This window comes from Varroa jacobsoni, unplaced genomic scaffold (assembly GCF_002532875.2).
Source record: "Varroa jacobsoni isolate VJ856 unplaced genomic scaffold, vjacob_1.0 scaffold_98, whole genome shotgun sequence".
Taxonomy (NCBI): domain Eukaryota; kingdom Metazoa; phylum Arthropoda; class Arachnida; order Mesostigmata; family Varroidae; genus Varroa; species Varroa jacobsoni.
The window spans coordinates 308,834-322,033 of record NW_019213000.1 but is presented as its reverse complement, the minus strand read 5'-3'; the positions used below and the strand labels follow the sequence as shown (position 1 = coordinate 322,033).

The following is a 13,200-nucleotide window of genomic DNA, read 5'->3' as shown; positions in this document are numbered from 1 at the left end:
TTTTTAAAGCCGGTGATGAAAGCCTGACAATATACAAAAAGCATGACCAGTTAGCATTAGGGCTACAGTTTATAAAAGTAATTACCATACTTGCTTTATTTTTGTAACAACACAGATGAAGAACAAATATGACTCGAAGGCAACCTTGTGTCTGAAAAAATAAATGCTAAAACCGTCCTAGTTAATAGTTAAATTCTAGCGACATTCTGCACCTAAGGTGAGCGGATTTCGTATATGACATTCAGTGGCAGAAAATTATTTGGAATACACCTAAGGTAATATGGTTTTTTTTCCCATACTCTCTCATTGTTTCCAAAGTTCTCATTTTGTAATACTTGTTTTCCATTGTGCCATATACATTTCGTATATTTGTTTATTATATGTTTATTTGAAATATTTATGAAATCAAAATGATTTGGTTCAAGCGCTTCTTGAGGCTCACAGCTGATTCTGCTGCCTACGAAATATCATTGGCAGGCAAAGGTTGTGCAAACCTTGACCCATATATTTGTGACCAGGACCCAGGATTAAAAAGAAGACTGTACTTTCTGCAAGGCTAGGCGCCAAATGTAATAGTAGCGATTGCACACGTACTGCAAGATTTTCTGCTGCATCCTGGCTTTTGTATAGCATTATTTTCGCTAGTTTGCCGAATTGGTAAACAACTTGTAAGAACTATCAGAACGATCGCTTCGATTACCAGTACGACGCCAGAAGAGGACTATGCGTGTCCTGTGACACATCACAGTTTTGTCTGAAATGCTACGGTGTAGATCGCACTGTGACAACAATAGCAAAAAGAGTCTATGCGCACTTATGTGCCACACGAAAGGACTAAAAACAGGCCGTGCCTCTGGAAAAGTAAACAGCGACCTTTTATGGTTTCGTTCCCCTTTGTGGACGACGCTTCTTCACGTCGTTGGGGGGGGGGGGAGCGGAGCGGAGCGGCAGGGGGGGACGTCAAAAACCGAATAATGTTCATTTATTATATTATAGGAATCAAGGCAAATGATCAAACGTTCTTCAGTACAGCTATTATTTATGTTGTGCCTTTAGCACCCCCGCAACAGGGGTAAGCTTCTCGTAAATTCTGGTAGTACGGATAGTATTATGTAAGTTGCAGCATTGCACATCGTACATCTATTTAATGCGCTGTATTTTGTATCCAACCTCTGGAAAGAGACAATGTCAAATGAGCCCGACAGAAAGAATCGTTCCGGCATTGCCGTTAGCACATAGCCGCTTTGTGGAACTATCCGCATCCGAGCGCCAGCTACTGCACGTGCTCACGTTCCGTTTAACTACACAAAGAGCCCCTGATGAAGACGGTTTAACTAGCGTTTATAAGGACGCTTTCGGCATTCGTTATGCCTTTAATATGCAGGCTGATATGTATCGAGAAAGCATGGACACAGAATGTATCTTTATCATAAATAATGGACACAAATGAGACAAATAATCAAGCCTTATTTAGCCTGCACGTAACGCAAGTCTCGTACGAACTAGCAGAAAGACTATTTACCAAACCACATTGGCCACCTGAACGACCGTTAATGTCGGGCTAACGCTACCTATGGCAACAAAGCATTTGGATTCGATAGCAGAGTTGATCTAAAGATGAGAATTATCGTGAAAAGAAGTATCAAAGCTATAAATTTGATTCTATCGTACGTGTTAATAAGTTAACTATTTATAAGTTTAGTTTCCTTTGTGTTATCTCAACTTTCTAATTTCACTTATATTTTCCGTATCACGTAAACGTCGACTGTCTTGATCGATAGAAGATAAACATTTGCGAGCTTGTATAAAAACTCTGATAGACGGTTAGGTGTAATAAAGCGTCTACTTAATTATTCTAAAATTCAATATCTTTCAAAAAGGTGGCGCCGCAATATTCCTTTACATAATCAAACATCCATAACTTGAACTAATTAATCACTGCTCTACCCGAGACTCGCGGGGAGAGTTGTTCAGTAGTAAATAACTCTGTTAAACTAGAATCTGCTACTTTAAGCGTCATCAACAACAGTGGCGTCCTCCTAGATGCTTTGAAGTGTAACACCCGCTAAACAGGATGCTGCACGAATGAGCAGTGAACTGCACGTGGGCATCATAGAAACATACTGTACACTAAAGAAATCTCATGAATATGCCGGATCCATGAAGCGCATTAGGAATTAGGTGTTATTGGCCTGTGCAATAGCTTTCGTTAGGCAAGAGCTCGTTTGTGTCTGGCAGATGACGGGGCGAATCAGCCATTTAAATTTAGTAGAACAACTTCAATGATCACATGGTTGAAGACAAACTCTACAGTAACGGTTTAGTCAATTATCCAAACGCGCGTCGTTAAACATATTTCGAGACATTGAAATCGTACATAGAGTAGCCATCTTATCTTGGCAGGTGTATACAGGTGTTTCGTACGTTCATAAATCTACATACTGAACTATTTTCCGAGTTACAGGTACTAAATGTTCCGCGCGCTATAACCTGGTACGAATGGCCAGATACCTTTAAATTGAAATTCAGGAAGTCATCGTAGGTATTTTCGTAGATATGAATTGGAACACTTAAACACATACGCCTTATTAATACACTTCCGTTGCCCCATATTATTAGGTTAGAAATAAAGTTCCCGCGTGTTACTGTATAAAAGACATGCCATTATTCATTATGGTAACACGAAATTATTATGTTATGTATCCCCAACTTTTTTCACCAAGTGAATCATGTCGTCTCACTAGAAGGCAGCATGTTTCTTTTTCAATCGTCCTTTTTTTGATTCATGTCAGAAGTAAGGTTGGAAAAGGTAAGGCGCAAAGGTTTACAGAAGCTGGAGGGTGCAACAAAACCCCCTGTTCGAAGTTCAAGAAAGCAGATTGGACGATAGTTGTTCTGCCTGGCATCACGTTTATATACAATATAAATATATAAATATAGCCAATATAAACTGGTCTCGTTTTTTAGGTCTTTTGTTTCTGAACGGCTTCATGTTCACTTGATGAAACTGACTAAGTAAACGTGCCAATTTGAGGCAAGTGGTTCCTCTAAACGTAAGTCCTGAATACCTGGTTGGACACTGGGCGTTACTTATCTCCTGAAGTAACCTATTCCGATTTTTGGTTCATGCGTATGTACAGACATCACTGGTGATGCTGCTATGCAAAAATTGGTCATGGTGGTCACATGACTCTCAATGTCGTGCGAGATTTTGAGATGCAACGTTAGGCTGTAATTTCGTGTTGGATTTACGGATTTTATGGAGTACCCAAATTTCAGGTTCCTATGCAAAGTCTTGTGACTGCAGCTCACCGTTTGCCGGATTCCCAAATTGTTTGCCGATCGTCTTTGTTCAAAATCGCTTTGAAATAATTATCACCAAACTCAGCCGGCGGGCCAGAGCGGGGCATCGTCAAAATCCCCAACACCATTTCAAATTTGGCAGGCGATTCTTGATCGGTTTTTTTAACGATAATATCGTTATCGTGCACAAGAAAAATCTCGCGGGCTGTTTCTGCAGCGTTTCAGATGTCGACGGAATATATTGTGTAGAATGTGGCTTTTTTTACACCTGAAATGCCCATATTTGAGCAATTTTCTCAAGTTGAAGTGGCATCCATAGTACAACACCAATAAAGCAGCAAGAGCGCGTTCGAACGGTTTATCAGAAAGAATAGCAAATGAAGGGAAGTCGGAAAGGTTATTATCTTCCAATCAACGGGAACCTGTTTCAACTTGCATGTAGACATCTCTACACGAGATGCGTTAATGTAGTACATCCACGTGGACCTGTGATGCTGTCCGCGGCCGCGGCGACTCACTCGTTTTCGCTCTGGGCGTTTTAAGAAAATCAAATTTAGAATATTAGTTCCTCGCGGGCTGTAGGCTCGTGTTAAGAGGGGCATGAAGATGCACGCTTGAAGACGTGTGTAACGCATGCTCTCATAATTTGCCTAAAATAAAAACAGAACTCTCACTTAGACACTGACTGAGCTAGCCGATGGCAGCCGAAAACTCGTGCCATTCTTTTTATAGCTGTAAACGAAAAAGTAGGACGGAAACAAACACGCGAGGTTACTGTTCATTGATTATAAATACAATACACATGTAAACTAGCATTCCGATCGTTCCGTATACAGCTCAATGCCTTAGCAGTTCCATTTTGTGAACCCCCCGGGAATTTTACACATGCACATTTACAGGTAATAGGTAAGTTGTTGTGGCGTGTAACCATATGGCCTAATTGTGATGTACGTGATCTAAATATGAGGTGCGTTGTATGCAGCCGGGTATGCGCGAACAAACTTTATTCTCTTCCGTTACGCTCCCTAATACGACGCCGCACAAGTGTCGGCGTGTTAACGCGATGTCGACAAAAAGCGACATGACATGTCGTATTTCCTAAATCAACTTTTGATTGAGGCTTGTAATTGAAGTGTATTGCGATGTGCTTTTGGGTACTCCGTAAACTGAACAGCAATTGCTATTTCGGCTTATAGCGTTCTCTTTTTTCTTTTTTAAAAGAGAAATCCTTACCAAGCTGCGGTAACTGAGCAAACGGCAATACTTTAATTAAAAATCCAGCAGGTGATGAAATAAGAAGGTTTTCAAAAAAAGGCGCGCAGAAAAAATCGAACTATTTACGCTCGAGCAGACGAATATCGATTCTTCATAGTTGTTGGCGGGACATTTGTGTTCAAAACAGACATGGGGGCTGCGCGGGTACGACGCTAAGCGTGCACCTTACCACTTCCGTAGTAAGAAGATCGTAAAAAGAATCGGAAGTGCCTAGCCATTAATGCTCCCCCAGCACACGGGTCGACCACAAGCCAAAAAACCTCATATGTGTTCGCGAGATTTAAAGACGTGAAATGCATATATATATAACTAGAGTGCACGTACCAAGATATTAGCTGATATACATGGCGACTAGTTGAAGTGGACACGGCATAATTAATTTGTGGCAGTCGACGGCTCGAAAAAAAAACAAAATAAATCAGGGGAACACGAGATAGTCCCGCATTTTGTGTTATATCGATACATGAAATTTGGAAATAAAGTTTGTGATAGATATTCGTCCGGACTATCGTAATCAGCCTTATATTTGTTATGTAAGCTAGTCGTAAGACGCCTATGATACCAGTAGAGGACAGTAAAATCCGAAATAATTATACATCGAGATTCGAGCAAATTTCACTTCAGTTACAAGTTAGGTTCTTACTTAAGGCAGCTAGTTGCTCGATTTAAATTTGTATATATGTTTCCCTAAGCTAAAATTCGGTTATAGATCTATCTGTCTGAAGCTGTAGCGCTTAACACATGTGAAGTTGGTGTACGTGCGTGCAAATAGATTAAATGGCTTTTTCTTTTATACCGATATCATGAGAGATCATCATGTAACTCATTCACGATATTATAACTACACTTCATAGCAGAGGTTACCAATAAACTATTTATTTCTACAGATTTCAACAAATTTACAATGGTTTTAAGTCATTTCAAAGGTACTGTTAAAACTTGCCTTCGATGGTAGATTTAAGTTTAACGATTACTGCAACGGAATTGCAGTGTCGATTTCATCTACGGTATTCTATCAGCAGGAGACAGCTGAGCGAGGGGTTGCAGCGTCTGTCAGAAACTTGAAAGAACACTGCGAACATGACTGCGTTTCCTTTACGAGACACATAGAAGTCATGTGCAGGGGCACGCGAATCAAATAAGTGTCTTCGCGTATTAAATCTGGGGACTGTTGCGTAACTGAGTGTCCAGTGAGAAGCAGAATGTCAAGCTTAGTCTTTTGTCCACCTGTATGTAACTTCGGTTTTTAAATTTTGGCCATTTGTAGCAGTTACATACAGTTGCGAGACTCAGAAGATACGCTAAAAATTGTGTAAAAGTCTGTGCCGAATGGATGATCTGTGCTGTTCAGAAAAGCTGCTTATGTGTTATGTTTTACCGAATCTGATCGAAATTTGTCCTCCTCTGCCATAGGCACAAATGCGAAATGTAGCCGAACTTTCGGCCTGGTTGATCAACCCGTTCTATTGTATTAAGCTCGTTTAGAAAGAAAGTCTATCCATTTTAATTCGTGCGGCTGTGCGTGTGGCTGTCTATTTCGAATGGCCTCTCCAGCCTATGTCCTATTTCGTTATTGCTTGTACCATGAAAGGGCCTGCTGTATATATAACAGTACATCGTAAGCAACATTATCGCTTGACTATAGAGTATATGAAACAGGCAGTACTTTTGTGGTTTGCAGACGATGGACTCCAATGGAAATCCAACTGTAATTACACGTTGAAACAAGAGAATTTAGGAATTACAGTGACTACTCACTCAATACATACGGTCAGTGTTGCCTACAGCTGAATAATCTACTACATTGCACGTTACGTTAGCGCCTTGCGCGAATATATTTTAGCAACGCTTTTCCGTATGGTTTCGGGTGAGCTCGTTAGCAGGCAGCTTCAGTCACAGACGCAAAATAGCCTTAACCAAAACTACTGTTTGATTGTCGCCATTGTTTACGTTGCGTTTACGGACACACAGAGATCTAGCCTTCGCTTGCTCGCGGCATCATGGAGAAAATCTGATTTCTTGCTGAACCTACCCACTGAAAGCCTACGCGGAAAGAAATCACAGAAAAATCTGCAGGGAGCTGGACCTTTCCTCCAAGGAAACTATGGAAAATGCGACTGCTGAAGAGAACCGACGGATTTCCTAAACTCTTACAGAAAATCGATAACACGTTTCTTTATTACAACAGCACCAGCATGGTGACGAAGCAAGAATTGTAGTGGGCGACCGGCAATAACGCTTTAGTGTTTGGCGTGAACGGAAGACGCTGATGGGTAGCCGAATTCGCGGTCATGCGGCTAAACCTGATACGCTGAACTATGATAGGAAGCAGTTCATGAGACATTAGGAAAACGAAATCTAATAAACGCTAGGTTGGTGATGCCAGGTCAACTAATAAGTAAAACGGGCTACGTCGTTTATATTGTGGTACCACACGCAAACGAATTCGCTAGAAGCTGGAATCGGACTCTGGGTATTATTTTAGAGTATCCTTTGGGGGGAAAAAAGAACACATTTACTAGGTTGTATATAGCGTGTAGTGTTGGAATAAATGAAGAAGCACGCTGCCTGAATCGTTTGTTCATATGAGTCCAAAGGTTGACAGATATACATGCATACATATACAGTCAAGACAAAGCAAAAGGTTTCTTCGGAAACAAAATCATGTACGGCAGCCAGACGGAAGATCATACAAAGGAAGAGACGCGATATAGCGTGAATAGGTGATGAACTTGCGTAGATCTCCACTGCTTATCATTTCTACCCGGCCTATGCATAGAAAACGTAATGGTTCGCAACTTGCTGGCTGTGAGTAAGAAGCCAAAAACCTTACGGGATGGCCTGCGTTTCGGCAAAGGTTAGAGCCTAACGTTCAGAAACTTGACAACAAAAGGCCAGAAAAGGTATTGCACTGTGTGCGATGTACGTTCTCTACGTGCAGCAGCAGATGTGACGGTACCAGTAAATGCCTTTTGTAATGTAATAATAAGTCTGGCCACAGAGGCGGAATCAAGGCAGCAACAGCGATCCTGCGCGCACACTAATATTCATAACCCTACTATATTTACTACATGCGACACATCACGAGGTGGGCTTAAATCACACGAGGGAAAGAGACATCGAAGAACAATATTAAAAAAAAATTAATGACACCTCAAAATATCTGACCGCTCCTGTTGTTCGTGCCATGTTTGTGAGCTGCTGGTGCAAATCGAATCCTTGAATGCCTTGTGAAAGAGCGCATGTCGTTAGCGGTAGCAGAGTAGGTCTTCTCTTACACGTATTTAAATTTAGCATTTTTAGCTACTTGCTTCACGTGAGCAAATTTTCGGAATCACCTCTTTGTAATGTCCAGTATCAAAAATTTGCTGCCACTTCAAAGTGAGCCGAAGTCGATTTTGCTGGACTCACCTCAGTTTTCTCCAGTAAACCTATGAGACGGCATTGTGTACAAGAGTTTATTGATTTTAATAAGAACTTTTCCTTTCCTTAATTCCTCATTTTTTCCTAATACCCGACTTTCCTAATTATTCCTTCAGGCAGTAATTTTTGGTGACCCTGAAATAAAAACCAGTGTGGCAGGATGCTTGTTAGTGTTGTCTTTCATAATGACACACTGGGAAAAATGGGCATCGGCTACTCAGGCCAGGCAGCCCCTAAGAAACTGAGGTGCAAGAACTTAATAAGTTGAAAGTTGGATTCTAGTACAGGAAGAAGATAAGAATATTCTCACCTCAGCTCTCTTTCTTTTAGAACGACACATCTTGACCATATGGGCTGGCGGCGCATGCAGTAACAAGAATCAAATAGAAAATACAGCAGCATGCTTTTGTTGAGCAGTGGGCTATAGATATCGTCTACAAAATTGGTCGTATTCCTGATTTCTGCTTTATCAAATGATCTAATCTATGTTTACCTAAATTTATCTAATCTAAATAATCGATCTGTTGCTGTTATTGATCCTGTTTTTCGTTGTTAGTTTTAATTGTTTATTGCCCTTTAATGACATTCAACATAGCAAATCACAATACCGAATAAAAGGTGTAGAGACGGCCCAAAGCTATTGTAGCTTTTATAGTTAATATATGTACGCGAATGAAATGTAAGAATATCGAAAAACGCTCATGAAGCTAGAAAGACCGCGAGCCACGCGATTGATTAACTCCAAGAGAGCTGTAACTCGAGACTTGAAGTTCTGTATGTGAAGAAGCTTTGCGACCTTCAGCTTCCTCTCAACTTAAATAAGGCAACTTGTTTTAAAAATTAATGGCTTAAAGGAAGAGTAGCAATGAAAAAACGCTGCCATTCTTGTTCTAATTGGGAATAGGCCTGAATAGAAAACAACAGGCCGAGCTGATTGGCTTTTCTTGCGTTCGAACCTCAAGTAGTAAGGCATTTTTTGCTCCGAACGGCCATTTTCATAAATCGCTTGAGGAAGCTTGTGCACTTCGTTCAGCTGTTTACTTGATTTACAGTTTACGGGGTCAGTCCACCGCACGTATATGTAATTTGCAATCTCGGATAACAGAAATGTGACTTTGTGAACACGTGCGCTTACCTTCTTTTTATCCTAGTTTTCCCTTCATTTTCATCCCTGCTCTTCTAGTGACATGGTCCGCACGTTTCGTCACGTAGAAATGCAGACATCGACATATACCCGTACTCACAGACACTAGCGAGTTAGCCCGTTCGTTCGCTTGGCCTCATTCGCCAGTCTTGTGCAAAGGAGAAAGCTGCCATCTGGAAAGAAATAGTACATCTACTCTTATGTATAGAAGATAAAAAGTTGACCGACCCGCTGATCGGTCAGCTACCCCATTGAGTACATAGCTGTCTATCCTTCGAGCAAAGAGTTTGTTTGAGAAGAAGGACCCCGAAATGCCCGAAGGGTTCAATGAATCCCATGACCACCTCTGAGTCACGCCCCTTCTTCCGCATCCGTTTATCTTCTGCGTTCCCAGCATTTCGTTGTTTCCTGTTGGTAGCTGACTGGCTGCTCTTTCCCAGCCGAAACTATCAAAACTGCCACCATTGCCTACTACCACCGGCAGTCGGGTAGAAAACGCACGAGACGCACATAGGAGTTCACCGATGCCGGAGCTGCCGGCAGCAACAACAAAGAGGACAAGCAGTAAGCAGGATAAGCAATGGCAGCCGTGATGGCAACGACGGCACCCTGAACGAGAGGCGAAGTTGGGACCGTAATGGGGGCTCTCGCCGTCATTGTCGTTGCTGTTATGGCTTTTGCGACTGTCAATTCGGGGGGAACTGGGTCGACGGTCCCTCTTCCCTGCCTGGTGGTGGTGTGACCGACGTAGTGTGCAACAATTTATACGCATTACGTAAGCGTCAGTGAATTTATTGCTTCTCGCAAACCGTTCCCGAACGCTCCATCTGAACGAGCAAGCAAGTATGCGAGGGGTCCGATATAACGGTCAAAGGTTCTTACGAGCCAATAATAGCAAATCGTTACATTGGGCAAGCGAAACCATCATGGAGCAGTAGAGATACGGCTACGGAAGTAGGGCAAATCACATAGTCAGCGAAACAAGCAAGTGATAGCAAAGCATTAATTTGGCATTCCTGTCGTTTATACTGGGGTGAAACGCGCACAAGGAGTATGCAGGGTGATGATGCTACGTGAACGCCACTAAGAAGCTACAGGGATGATCAAGAGAACGGCGTCTGGAAGCCACGGGTTAGTTGGAACAGCTTGGCTTGTACTGCAGCCCCTATAAACAGTGCTCGAGCAACGGTCGAAAGGACGTTGGAGTTGCACGCGTCATGATTGCAAGCAGTCAGCAGTGCTCGGCGAACCGGGGCAGGCAAAGCTCCGACTGGTAGTTCCGTCAGCTACTACTATTGTGTCAGTGCTATTGATTGACTCCTGTTGCCTGCAACGCTAACCCGAAGGCAGCATAATGCTGTGGGATAGAACGGGACAAAAAACGAACTCTGGAAGCAATCGTTTTTAAACAGTAACAGGATGTCTTAACGCATTGTTTTCTATTTCTGTTTCTTTCACCTTTTCGCTTATCATGGCCACGCCGAATTGGCTACGTTGAATTCAGCTCGTGTAAATGTGCGGCTAGCGTGACATCGCCAGACAAATCATGGTGAGAAAGACTTTTCGAAAAGTTTTCGATTTTTCTAGTTTGAAGAACTTATTAAAGTGCTATCGACTTCGCTTTCTCTATTTTACAAATCAATTGATGCGCTGCGTCCTTTTCATAAAGCCATTTCTACAGGGTACGTAGTTAAATACCCACGTTAAAATCGTGAAAATGATGTATTCAAATAGGGTTCACGTGAAAATGTATTGAATTCCAAGTTGGACAATATTCACGTACCTAGCCCAGAACAAATTTAACGTATGAATATGATCGTGAATTTTATTGTGTAGACTTCTTTGTTAGGTTTATACGGCCATAAGTGCCACTAGCAAAGTCCACTTTGATACATGCGTTCCCGCGTTCCTTTCAATCATCATTTTAGCACATTGTGCGGGAGTGTTGCATCCTAACTGTACATCGTGTTATTTCAACCAAATGTGAAACACATTATGCAACGCTTACTGTTTCGCACCAACCGACATACACGAGGACAAGCTCAACTTAAACCTTGTTTTCAATAGTTTGTTGGTTATTTGCTATCGCGACCATACTTGCATTGTCGCCGTCGAAGATGTTTACCGCGTTGAATAGAAGTACGGCCCACATTGAAAATACTCATTGACTCTCATTCAGCCCCAGATAGCTATGTTATGCCGCATGGACCCGTTTCGCGAACCTTTTCACTGCCATTGACCATTTGTCTCTCCTTTTGTTGAATCTGATTTGCCTTATATAAATTTCTATAAATTTCTTATAAAGCATTGCTGGTTGCTCGTTTATCCGCATCGGGAACATGGACGGCAGACGGTATCTCTGCGATACATTTTTCATACTCGTTGTTTTGACATTTGTGTCTTTATTCTTTGGATGATTTATATTGCTTCACTTGAACAATTGGTAGGTTGATTCATCAACGTCGTCATCCATCGCTACGCTGTTACGTATTAAAGGGCATGAAAACACAATGAATGATGGCAATTCCATACGACGTTTCATTACAGAGACCCCCCCCCCCCTCCAGTCTTATTTGGTGCTATAATTAACACTTAAATCTTCGCGTCCGAACGTCCTTGTCTGCTTTGTTGACCTTTTTTCCAACAAGTCAATGAGTAAGCAATCCGACATAGGTCGAGACGGATCTGGGCTGCGTACATGACCAATTATTCATACGAACAAGTTACAATCAGCAACAGCTGCCACCATATAGCTAACTAAAAGTACATGCTTCGCCTAGGCCGGAGCAAGGTAGGCGCTATTTGAGTTGAGTACCGGCTCCTCATTTTTCCTTTGTCCTATTCAGTTTGATTTCACGAAATCGAAAGTCAGCCGTCTGTGTTGAGGATGACTCAACGTCGATCAAGATAATTACCGTTTGTATTGGTTTCGTTGGTTATCTGTCTTGGTATGGTTCTGCGAAGTCAAATCGCTATATGCGCTGTTACGCAATTTTTGCTCCAAGGGCAGATTGCCCGATGCCGTTTACGGCAGTTTGTCCGATTGAAGGAGAACTACTCGTCTTGCGTTTGTTTGGAAAAGGCGGTCGAGATGACTAGATGGCTATGACAGCTATTTCGTTGAATCTTTTCTTTTAAATAACGCGTGTACTGGTGCATCAGTGAAAAAAAAAAGCTCTTTTTAGAACAAAATAAAAGACCTACGACGGTGCAAAACAGTTGGTCTTCCTCGGAACCTAAGTAAAGAGCAGATCTTATGCAATTTTCGTGTCAGATTGAGAATAATTTTTTTTTGCCTGAAATTTATGGTTGATGTTATTGTCAGTTTTCATGCCACTTATAAAAAATTCTAGAAAGATTTTAATGGGGCGAACCGAAAGCCCTTTAATGATTTGACAGGCTCAAGGATTTACCCAAACGCTTTAGAAGGCTACCTATGATGCACTAAAATTTTTAACACAGAAACTAACAACAAGCGTTTCAGAAAGAAGAGAATCAGCCGCCAATTAGGTGGTCCAGAGAAGTTCCAGCAGTTAGTCTTTGCGGAACTTTCGAACCTTTTTAACTTTTCGACCGTTTTCTGTCTTTGCATGTTCTACACTTTTGACTTACTATCAACCCAACATTTAATTCCGTTAGTATTGTTTGTACGTAGCGTACCTGGGTGACACTTTAGCGAGTTTAAGGCTGCCGATATCATTTAACGTATAGTTAGAATTATAATGTTAATTCCGGATAAGCAAAAGACTATTTCAGAAGTACCTAGCTAGTAATCTATGCCCCAAATTGAAGATGTAATCACGGTGAATGATGGTCATATTGGACAAACATAATTCCTAGAAATTACACTTTATTCTTATTTAATTATTCTTCACTGTTTTTATGCAAATACAGTCCTACAGACAACCATAAATAACAGTCCGGCTTTAAATGATCCACCTTATATGTTTATCTGAGCTTGGCTGTCTCAATGGGGTGCTCTTTTGTCTCTTTTGTTTGTCTCGTTTGACTCGTTGTCTCTACAAATAATGAAGATTCTTCCCTTTTTTACATCC

General features: G+C 41.6%; 1 long non-coding RNA gene across 1 annotated transcript; it reads right to left on the bottom strand.

Moving 5' to 3' along the window:
• Nucleotides 1–8,022: 8,022 nt before the first annotated feature.
• On the bottom strand, nt 8,023–9,606 carry LOC147753936 (uncharacterized). The gene is made up of 2 exons (XR_015312753.1): nt 9,137–9,606; nt 8,023–8,136 (listed from the first exon to the last, which is right to left on the bottom strand). It is a non-coding gene; the product is annotated as an uncharacterized LOC147753936 (long non-coding RNA).
• Nucleotides 9,607–13,200: the final 3,594 nt, after the last annotated feature.